Source organism: Lolium perenne, chromosome 7 (assembly GCF_019359855.2).
Source record: "Lolium perenne isolate Kyuss_39 chromosome 7, Kyuss_2.0, whole genome shotgun sequence".
Taxonomy (NCBI): domain Eukaryota; kingdom Viridiplantae; phylum Streptophyta; class Magnoliopsida; order Poales; family Poaceae; genus Lolium; species Lolium perenne.
In genome coordinates, this window is record NC_067250.2 from 60,782,108 (window position 1) to 60,792,799 (window position 10,692).

Here is a 10,692-nt window from a genome sequence, read left to right on the forward strand (position 1 = left end):
TAGATAAAATATCAACATCTACAATATAAATCTATGATGCTCTGTCCGTCCCACCACGAAGGTTATCTGAGATTTGTCAAAATATGGATGTATCTAGATACAAAATAGCATCTCTAAAAAGTTAAAGGTATTAGATATATTGATACTTGTTTTCTATATTTCTGATGAAATTTTACAAAATTTGATTTTGAGTAAGCCGAGAATGCGAAGCAAAAATAAAGAAATGTGTAGCTTTGAACACTTGTTTGCCATTAAAGCACGCAATTCAACTGTACAAGTCAACGGAATTACGCACAGAGATTCTTACCGCCGCATGCAGTTGGTTGCTTATTCTTCGACCCCAGAACGCGAAGTAAAAAATCATCATGCATAAAATTGAAAACATGTACTGTACTCCGTACCTCGAACATTTGTTTGCCGATGAATCACGCAATTCAACCGTATGCGGTGTACGTAGGGCATGCACATGGAGACGAGTGTGATGGTTAAATTAAATATGCCACTGCACACGATCTTCTTTCGTTTTTGATGAAAACAGAGAACACACGCGTGAACCATAGCTCCAATTCCTAATGGTTGCTTATTATGCTCCGATCGAGCTAGGCCGGCGGCTCAATCCACGGAGCCATTCGCTCCGCTCATCACGGGCGATCTCGAGAGCCGTACCTGACACTCGGAAAAGACAACGCTCGTTTTTCCGGAACGTGTGGAGTAGGCAAATTTCGCAGATTCTCAGCTGGTTTTCAGTTGTTGCGTAGTGTGCATGTCTCCTGCGGCAGTATGTTCGTTTCACGTCCCGCTCCGTCGTGTCGCCGTCACGGCCGACGATTCCATGGATGTATAACCTTACTACGCGTGTGTGTGTGAAGTGTGCGGCCTGCAGAGGTAGGCGACGTCGAGGAATAATTCGACGGTTACGTTCTTGCGTCACTTCTGGTACGGTAGTGGTAGCTAGCAGGAGTAGATCGAGCACATGTATTTTTCTGGCCATCTTGCTTATGCCGGCACACTGATCAATGGTACCCAGGCGTATACGTCAGGTGAGGTTGTGAGGAGTTGAACGGGAGGTCACGCTTACGTATTCGCGCGAGTATCCGGCAACTAAGAGCAAGAACAATAGTATAGCCAGCAGTCGGTTATTATAGTCAACTTATAGCTAGCATGTACAATAGTAAGCTATAAAAGTGTAGTACTTTTACAATATATGGCCCACCTTTTAGTCTCACATAGTGCCTAGGAGCACGTGCTAGAGCTGGCTATTAGATAGTAGCCCACTTCTCTTCTCTCTCCTAATCTCTCTCCTCCAACTAAGCAAACTTATAATATTTTATCTTTTATAGCCAGCTGACTGTACCTTATTGTACTTGCTCTAAAGCGCGTATTTCATTTTTCAAAATGGGATATCCGAGCCTCAGCATCAATTAATGCATTGTATCTGGCAATCAGCCATCTTACAAACGATTGTCTGAAAATATCCGGCCATCTTACAAACGACTGTCTAAAGATATTATTACAAATCACCGATTATAAAGGGTCTCAATAAAAATGAGTCACAGAAATAAGAACAATGACATGAAGCGCATTTGCAGCATGCTTCAAGCGACGGTCAGCACACCATTCACATCAGCTGTAAAAATCACGTGCTACTATTACCAGTTGGTTGCACCCAATATCCATAGCTAGATAAGACCACATATGAAATAACCTGCAAAAATGATGGAATTTTGTGTGTGTTAAAGATGCAATTTTTACGTGCTTTCCATATAACCCATAGAATAGCACATGAACCAGCTCTAGTGAGCTTTATCCTTTTTGGAAATCCCATTTAACCAATTCCCAAATATATTTGTAATATCTAAAGGATGGGGTATTTTAAAAATCAAGTGAGGGCATACTTCGTTAAGGGAGTGATATATGCTTCTTATATATAATAAAGAAAACCCACTAACCGTAACTTAGTATCCCAAACTGTATATCCATATTATCCACTATTTCAACCATCCAATTGTTTGTGCATAGAACATAATGTTTCATGTGTCTTATCGAATTTCATTCTTCCTAGTAAACTCAACATCTAAGTTCCAAAGATTTATTTATGTTTTTATTACTTTTGAGATGTCCATACTGATGTTGATGATTCTTTGTGGGTAGGCGAAATTTTCTCAAAAAAAAAAAGAGCTGACTGACGATGACTTAGTTTTCTAACAATTCTCGATGAGATAATGTGGGGGGGAACAAGTAATACTATGGCTTAGGAAAAACAAAAAAAATATGGGCAACATAGGAGCAAATAGATTATCTCCATATTAATTTTACTCTTTTTTATATTGATTGTTTATTAGTCTTTCTAGTTGTGCCAGCCTTTATGTGTATTTGTCTTGTGGAACTTTCATGTGTGTTGGTGTTGTGTGCACCACCTCAATTTCGCCACTGGACGTGTTGTTGCCCAAATTATACTATATATAAAGGCTGGCTGATTTCAAGCGTTTTGAGCAGCTCAATCTCACACGGCACTGTTCAAGCGCTACTTTTTGCCAATCAAAACATGACACGTTGGCAGGATGCTACAGCAACAGCTGATGAATAGTGCTTCATGCTGAACAGTACGATGAACAATACCGTGGATGAACAGTTCCCTATGAACAGTGCCAGTTGCCCATAAACATTAGCTACGAACATCACACCCAGATGAATAGGCTGGTCACCATGAACAGTACATATGAACGCGGATGAATAATGCTGATTTTTCCCTCTCTCGTGGTAATTTTTTAAAGCAATTTTTGATAAAAAAAAGAAGTTCGACAACTTAATATATTTTTCAAACATTCGTGCCGTTTAGATTAAACGGTCAAATGCGGATATTTTGTGCATTTAAAAAAACTCAGAAAAATGCCGCCACGAGCGCAACGTTTTTTCCCTCTCTCGCGGCAATTTTTTGACGCAACTTTCGATAAAAAAATGAAGTTCGACAATTTAATATATTTTCCAAATATTCGCGCCGTTTAGAGCAAAAGGCCAAATGCGGAAATTTAGTGCATTTAAAACAAAACTCAAAAAATGCCCCCAGGGCACGGTGGTTTTTTCCCCTCTCTCGCGGTAATTTTTTCGATGCAACTTCCCACACAAAAATAAGTTTGACAATTTAATATATTTTCCAAATATTCACGTCATTTAAAGCAAACAACCAAATGTGGATACTTAGTGCATTTAAAACAAAACTCAAAAAATGCCACCACGGGCGCGGTGGTTTTTTCCCTCTCTCGCGGTAATTTTTTGACACAACTTCCCACACACACAAAAAACTTCGACAATTTAATATATATTTACCACATATTTACACCATTCAGAGCAAACGGACAAAAGTGGATGTTTAGTGTATTTTTAAAAATATAAAAAAGGCCGCACGGGTGCGGCGTGCCGCCGCGCCAAAGCCTGCTAGTTATATTAATACATAGCGTGTTCGTCAATGTGTGTAAACATGTAACTAGAGTGCTATGATTGTTGAAAGATGTAACCAATCCTTTACGTGATCATTTTTATTCTAATATTTGGTTTGTTAGATGCACTCTATTCTTGGTTGGTATGCTACGACACTTCTAGTGGCAGGATACAGTGTACTTTGTAAGAAGAAGAGCTAACCTGAGGCATCTTCAGCGGCGCGACGCATTTCGAACGCCCAAAAGTGGTCGCGAGCGTCCGTTTGCGTCGCCCTGCGGACATATTTTGTCCGCGCGTCCGTTTCCGTCTGATTGTGCTTCCACCGGGGCGACCCATTTTTTGAATTGCAACATAGTTAAAAACTTTCAAAGTAGCGGAAATTCAATTCGGCTCCTGGGTGCGTATGCTCCCTCTACCAACAAAAGATATTTCGAAGTGTGGAAAAATTTTGACAAAAAATTCTACATGTACATCTCCATAATATATGTGTATGCGTCAAGTTTCACGAAAAAATAATATTTTTTGTGGCCTATGTAAAAAAGAGAAAACTTATCCTGTGAAAAGCATTGTTTTCAGCACTGAATTTTGTTTTTTTACACACGTCACATGATAACTTCATTTTTTATGAAACAACTTTGTGAGCGCGTAGCACGTGAAGATGTACGTGCGAATTTTTTGTTTCAATTTTTTTGAAATTTAAAATATGTGTAAGATGCATTTCAAAATATAGGGAGCATATGCTCCCATGTTCCAAAACACCACTCTGTTGTCGTCAGAAACCCACCGGCGGGCAGCGACAGACAACACCGTAGAGTCGGGAACAACCTAGAGCTGCGGCTGGCTGAGGTCCCTCCGAGCGACGGCCCGCAAAGCCTTCTGGTCACACGTCCGATGCTGATGCAAGGGCGTGCCACCTGACCTATACCTGGTCAGGAAGGTGATGGAGATGCCTCGCTTAGTTTCCTGCATGGCATACACGTAAACATTAAATACGAGCCTCGATCGGCTCTCAGGTTATCCTGTGAATCGGCTCAGGGAGCCGATCCACCCATGATTCGTACGAGGTGCACGAATATATGGTGGTCCTGCTTGATCAAGATAAAGCTAATGAGATCTACGACGATTTGGGGTTTTCACCGCATAATCGGATCATCCTACTCACGGTTGGGCCTCGCGGCCACGCACGGTGATCGTAAGCCGATCCTAAACAAGGCCTAAAAACCAACACAAGGTTGATCCCCGGAACATCCTGTTTAGGGCCAGCGAACGACACCCTACGTGCCGCTGGATCCTCCACCCCTTTGTAAGGCCTAACTATTGCAGATATTAAACTAATCCTTGTAGAACAAGGAGCAATCGTAACGGATCAGATCTACTAAATAATGATCAAGCGGGGTGCCGCCCCCACACCTAAGATAGGTGTGAGGGCGGCTAGACATGCAAGGGTTGCACTACGATAGCATGTTACGCGAAGAACTATGCTAACCCTAACACATCTATGATAACTACGCTGCTCGCCATCAACAAGGCTTCAGTACGAGCAACGCATGAACAACGTGGAGCTTGTGCTGCCTAGATCGCAAGATGCGATCTAGGCAGCATGTTGCTTACCGATAGAAACCCTCGAGACGAAGGAGTTGGCGATGCGCCGAGATTGATTTGTTGGTTGAACGTTGGTTGTTGTTTATTCCATAAACCCTAGATACATATTTATAGTCCAGGGGACTTTCTAACGTGGGAATAATCCCCACCGTGTACGATACAAACTCTAGCTTTTAATCTAAGATATAATCTACCATAATTAAAGATACACGGGCAATCTAGCCCAAACTCTTCGTGCAAGGCCGCTTCAAAGATCTCCCACGTGTAATCTTCTAAGCCCATCTCTCTTACGGCCCACCTCCTGATTTGACCAAAATCTGGTGATAACACATGCCCCCCTGGTTTTGGCAATGATAATTTCAAAACCACTCTGTTTTTCCTTCGAAGGGTCATGTCATGGCAGAGCAGACCTGTCGCAGTATTCCTCATCATGATGCCTTGTCTTTCCAGCTTCTCTGAAAAATTTGATAACCTTGGCATCATTTCCTCGAAAACTGCAATGGCATTAAATTTCCACCAGGCTTCTCATTATTTAACTGTGCCGATTGATTAGCTCTCTTCATCCCCTTCCTCTGTTCCGTCCATCGGCACCAAAAAACCCTCTTCTCTCTCAGCCATGTCTTCTTCTTCCTCCTCTTTCGTCTCTCTCCAATCCTTCTCTTCAAGCGAGCCGGAGTGGAACTCCGATCACGTGCCAGAGAGCGACCTGCCTCTGACCGATGGGGAAGAGGACCTCAAGTTCCTCATCGATGGGGAGCTGATGAGCGAAAGTGAAGACGACCTCCATCCTTGGGCGAAACCCACCTCCCCCGACGGGAAGGGGGAAGAAGTAGAGGAAGAAGAAGAAAAAGAGGAGGGCGGCCCCTCTTCCCCCGCTAAGCTTCTGCCGGCCAAGCGATTCCGCGCTTGGGCGGACAGCGAAGACGATGATGATGACGAGGAGGAAGAGGAGGAGGATGAATCCTCCTCCTCCATCGGGTATCCGCCGACCAAGCGCTTCCGCTCCTGGGCGGACAGCGAGGATGATGATGATGACGAGGAGGGCGAGTCTCCAGCCAAGGGCTGGGGCAGTAGCGACGAGGAGCTTCCTGGGAGCAGCGCCGACGACATCGATGGCGGTGACGACGAGGACAGCGACGACTAGTAGAATAGGACTAGTAGTAGCAGTGCACTAGGCACCAGATCCCTCTTTTGAGAGCCATTGGCTCTTTCTTGTAAAGCCGCTCCTTTGAATTAATGAAAATTGTTCTTTCAATTCATCTTTCAATTAATCCAATTTCATTCCTTCCGCCTGTCATGCCAAGACCGATAGCAACGTATCGGATTTCTTTTCTTTTGGACGTCCGTGAAGCCGGACTCCATGCCGATTAGCCCGTCGGTCAAGCACTTTTCAATTTCAGGCTGCGATTTGATATCTGACCATAATTTTTCGCAATCCTTTAGCCGATGACTACTCATCGGCTATTTTGAGAATCCAGTCCCTTTCCTTCTCTTGCAGTAACAGGACGGTCCAAAACCTGTAAAAGCCGACAACCTCCTTTCCCGATTCCTCTCCATAGCTTCAGTAGTCTTCTTTTGCAACACCTTACTACTTCAGAGAAGATCACAATGCAAGGCCCGTCGATGTGACTCCAATCGGCTCCCAAAACAGGACATCTACCAAGTTAACTGCCCCCCGAGCCTTAATCAAGGCGAGAATACAGGCAAGGATGCACAGGTCGCTGATCAGAACTTTGAGCATATAGCCAGTAGGTCTTAATTCTAAAGTCGATGCCCTTGCATCGGCTGTAAAATTTTTTTTTTTTTACTGGCCGATTTTCCCTAATCGGCCCTTAATGTTTATCTGCACATGTACATGTTCATCTGACTATATGCCCCCCGAGCCGAATCTGCCAGATGACTGCAGATATCGGCTTTTATGGTTAGCCAGGGCATTGCACTTGTACGTCGGCTCCGCGAGGATTCGTGCTGACTTTCATCCGCCGACGTGGCTGCTGCCCAATAGATTGATGTTAAACACAAGCAGCAATACGTGGTGAAGATAATTTTGGCCGATTGCTGGAATCGGCCTCCATATCCATTGAAGCGCTGACTGAAGGTTTTATAATGCTCCTTCACAATTTCTGGGACCGATCACAAAGATCAGCCTCGCCCCGTTTGCTCATCGGTTCAATCTTGCTACTCGGTCAGGCCAGTGGATAAAACCAGCTTAACCCTTCCCTTCGTCACGTCGATGCGCTCGCAGTCGTCCAAATTGATACCTGAGAGGGGTTCTTGGCCTGCTGCTTCCCATGCGTTCATGCCAGCCGTTGAAATTTCGGCTGAATCATCGGCCTGGACGACTTCTACCTCATCTCCATCCCACTGTATTATGCATTGGTGCATCGTGGAGGGAATGCAGCAGTTGGCGTGGATCCAATCTCTTCCTAGCAGAACAGCATAAGTGCTCGTGCTATCGACGATGAAGAACGTTGTAGGGATAGTTTTCCTTCCTACGGTCAGATCCACGTTCAGAACACCTTGTGCGTCAGACGCTTGGCCGTTGAAATCGCTCAATGTCACGTTGGTCTTGATTAGATCTGAGCTAGAGCGTCCCAGCCGACGTAGCATAGAGTACGGCATGATGTTGACTGCCGCTCCGGTGTCCACCAGCATCTTATTTACAGGCCTCCCATCGATATAACCTCGCAAATACAAGGCCTTCAGATGTCTGTACTTCTTTCTCGTGGCTTCTCAAAGATAACCGGCCTCGGGCCGCAGTCAAGTTGTGCAACAGGTGCCTCGTCTAATCCTGGAGCACTGAACTCCGAAGGGAGGATGAACACCATGTTTGTGCCAGCCGATGTTTCATCATCGGCTTTCCTTTGCTTGGGGCGCCACTCCATTTTCCGTGGACGACCCTCTTCGTCCAGGGTTCGCTGAACTTTCGCAGCCAGATCAGGTCGTGCCTTCCTTAACGTATGCAAGTATAACCTTTCGGCTTCCTCCAGGCCGCGCAATCGCTGAACCCTGCGCTTTTGTGAACGGCTGAGTCCATCAGGGCACCACCTTGGACGGTGGTACCTGTCTTCTTCCTCTTCTTGTCCCTCGTCTTCTGAATCCTCGAGATCTGCCCAGCGAGGGGACTCAGCGCGTTTGCTTTGTGGCGGGAGAGGCCCTAAGCGCTTGAACACAGACACGTTGGCTGCCTCCTTCTTCTTCTGGTTGCATTCTGGGCAATTGCCGATTGTGGGCAATCGGCTCATTCCTGAATCCCAGCAGTGTCTGAAGAAGGGGCAGTCCTAGTGCCTGTCGTTGTTATCTTGCTCCCTTGATTTTTCCGTGGCACGGCGCTCGTGCTCCTCCTCATCGCGATCGTGCCGACGATGTCTTCTGGCTCCTCTAGCCAGACGATCTCTCTCATCATCATCGCTGGATCGTCGGCGTTGGTCATACTGACTCACATACTTGTTGAGGAGGTGATCAGAGAGGGGTCTTTGATATCTCATGTTCTTCACTTCTCCCTCTGTGACGTAGCGCTTGCCATCATGACGGGGCCGATCGCGTGGAGCGGCCTCTTCTGTGTCCTTGCTATGACAGCAGCTGCCCTCATCTCCATCTTTGCCAGATTGGTGCCCAGGTCCTACCATGTTGATGCTGAACAAGGATCCTGGCTGGCAACCTTCAGGGTAAGTGCATTCTACCATGTTAACGGCGGGGAAGGGCTGGGTGTCGACCTTCATAGCGTACTGGTTGAAAATTAGACGCCCTTTTTCTATCGCCGCTTGGATGTGCTGACGCCATACCCTGCAGTCGTTGGTGGCATGGGAGAGCGAGTTGTGCCATTTGCAGTATGGCTTTCCGTTCAGCTCTTGCACCGTGGGGAATTTGAGACCTTCAGGAATCGTCAACTGCTTCTCCTTGAGCAGGAGGTCGAAGATTTGCTCAGTCTTGGTCACGTCAAAATCAAATCCCCTGGGCGGGCCTGGTGGCTTTACCCATTTGCAGGATACGGGGGTTCCTCCCCGAGTCCATTCAGCCACTGCTACCTCTTGGTCTCCCGCATGAACTTCGTCTTCCTCTGCATCGACCAGGACTACTGCACGCTTGAACTTGTCTTGGTACATGTCCGGGTGGCGCTGTTCATATGCCGATAGTTTCTGAACCATGTGCGCCAGTGAGGGATAATCTGCTTGGGAGGCCATGTCCTTGAGCTGTGTTGCAAGGCCTGCTACTGCCAACTCGACTGCTTCTTTTTCAGTTATACGAACCGAATAACATCGGTTCCTAAGATTCCTGAAGCGCTGGATGTATTCTGTCACAGTTTCTCCGCGCTTCTGACGTAGTTGTGCTAGATCGGCAATGCCGGACTCGGAAGCCTTCCGAATGGTACCGCATATGGAACCGCTCTTCCAATCGCTTCCAAGTCCGGATGGAGTCTGGTGGCAAAGAGGTGTACCATCCGAAAGCCGATCCCGTGAGGGACTGTGAGAAGAGCCTCACGCGTAGTTGATCCGACACTGAAGCCGGTCCTAGTTGCGCCAAATATCGGCCCACGTGCTCGATGGAGCTGGAACCATCTGATCCACTGAATTTGGAGAAGTCGGGAGCCGATATTTAGGTGGTAGCGGGATCATCTCGTAGTCGTCGTGGTACGGCGTGGAATAGCCGCTTGCCCTCCTTTTAGGAACCATGCCGAACTCATCACTCAGTATCGTACTGCTCTGATCCGCTGAGCTGGCTGCAGGAGTTTAACTAAGAAGATTAGCCGGTGTGGCGTACTTAGCCAGCCATGTTTGCTTTTCCAGCTCGAGCCAAGCTGCAGGAGCTGAGCTCCGGAGGTTCGTCGGGGTGGCGTACTTAGTTAGCCACGTGCGCTTCTCAAGCTCGTCGCCGACGTCCCTCCTGTTTTCCCGAAGTCCCCGATGTCGTGGCCTGGTTTGTGAGTGCCCAGTTGCCACAATCTGGCACATACGTGCACGTGTACCCGTGAGGGATCTCCTTAGGCGCCTCGGGCAAGAACTGGTAGTCACTAGGGTCACCACCGATCTTGTAGACGACGAATGCCGGTGTAGCCGGCACTACTGGTGCTGCCACCGCAAATGGCAGCGGTGGACGGGACTGGAGTGGCAACTCTCCTTGATGCGTCCCGAGAGCTGGTCCCGACGGCGAGTACGGGTGCCTCATGATCTCCTGGATCACGCGAAGAGCGACACGCTCCAACGTGTTGACCAGGTTCTCAGAGTGGCGGTGTAGCGAGTGAGCCACCAAGTAGTTGATCTCCTGCCGCAGGGACCTGGTGCGTTCTTCCGACGGGGCAGAGAGGTCTATCCCATCTAGTGCACCATTAGGCGAGAACCCCTTCCACCTGATGCCATGTGAACGGGTTCTGTGGAAAGAGCCGATGAGGTCGGCTTCGAGGATGACTTTGATCTCGTCATACTTCTTCTTGAGCTCGTCCGTCAGATCCTCGTACGTGACTGGCGTGCCGTCCGCCATCTCAGATGTAGATGGCGATGTGGTTGATGTAGAAGCTTGTCCCACCGGCGTGCCGTAATGTGTTGTCGTCGAAACCCACCGGCGGGCAGCGGCATGGCAACACCGTAGAGCCGGGAACAACCTAGAGCTGCGGCTGGCTGAGGTCCCTCCGAGCGACGGCCCGCAAAGCCTTCT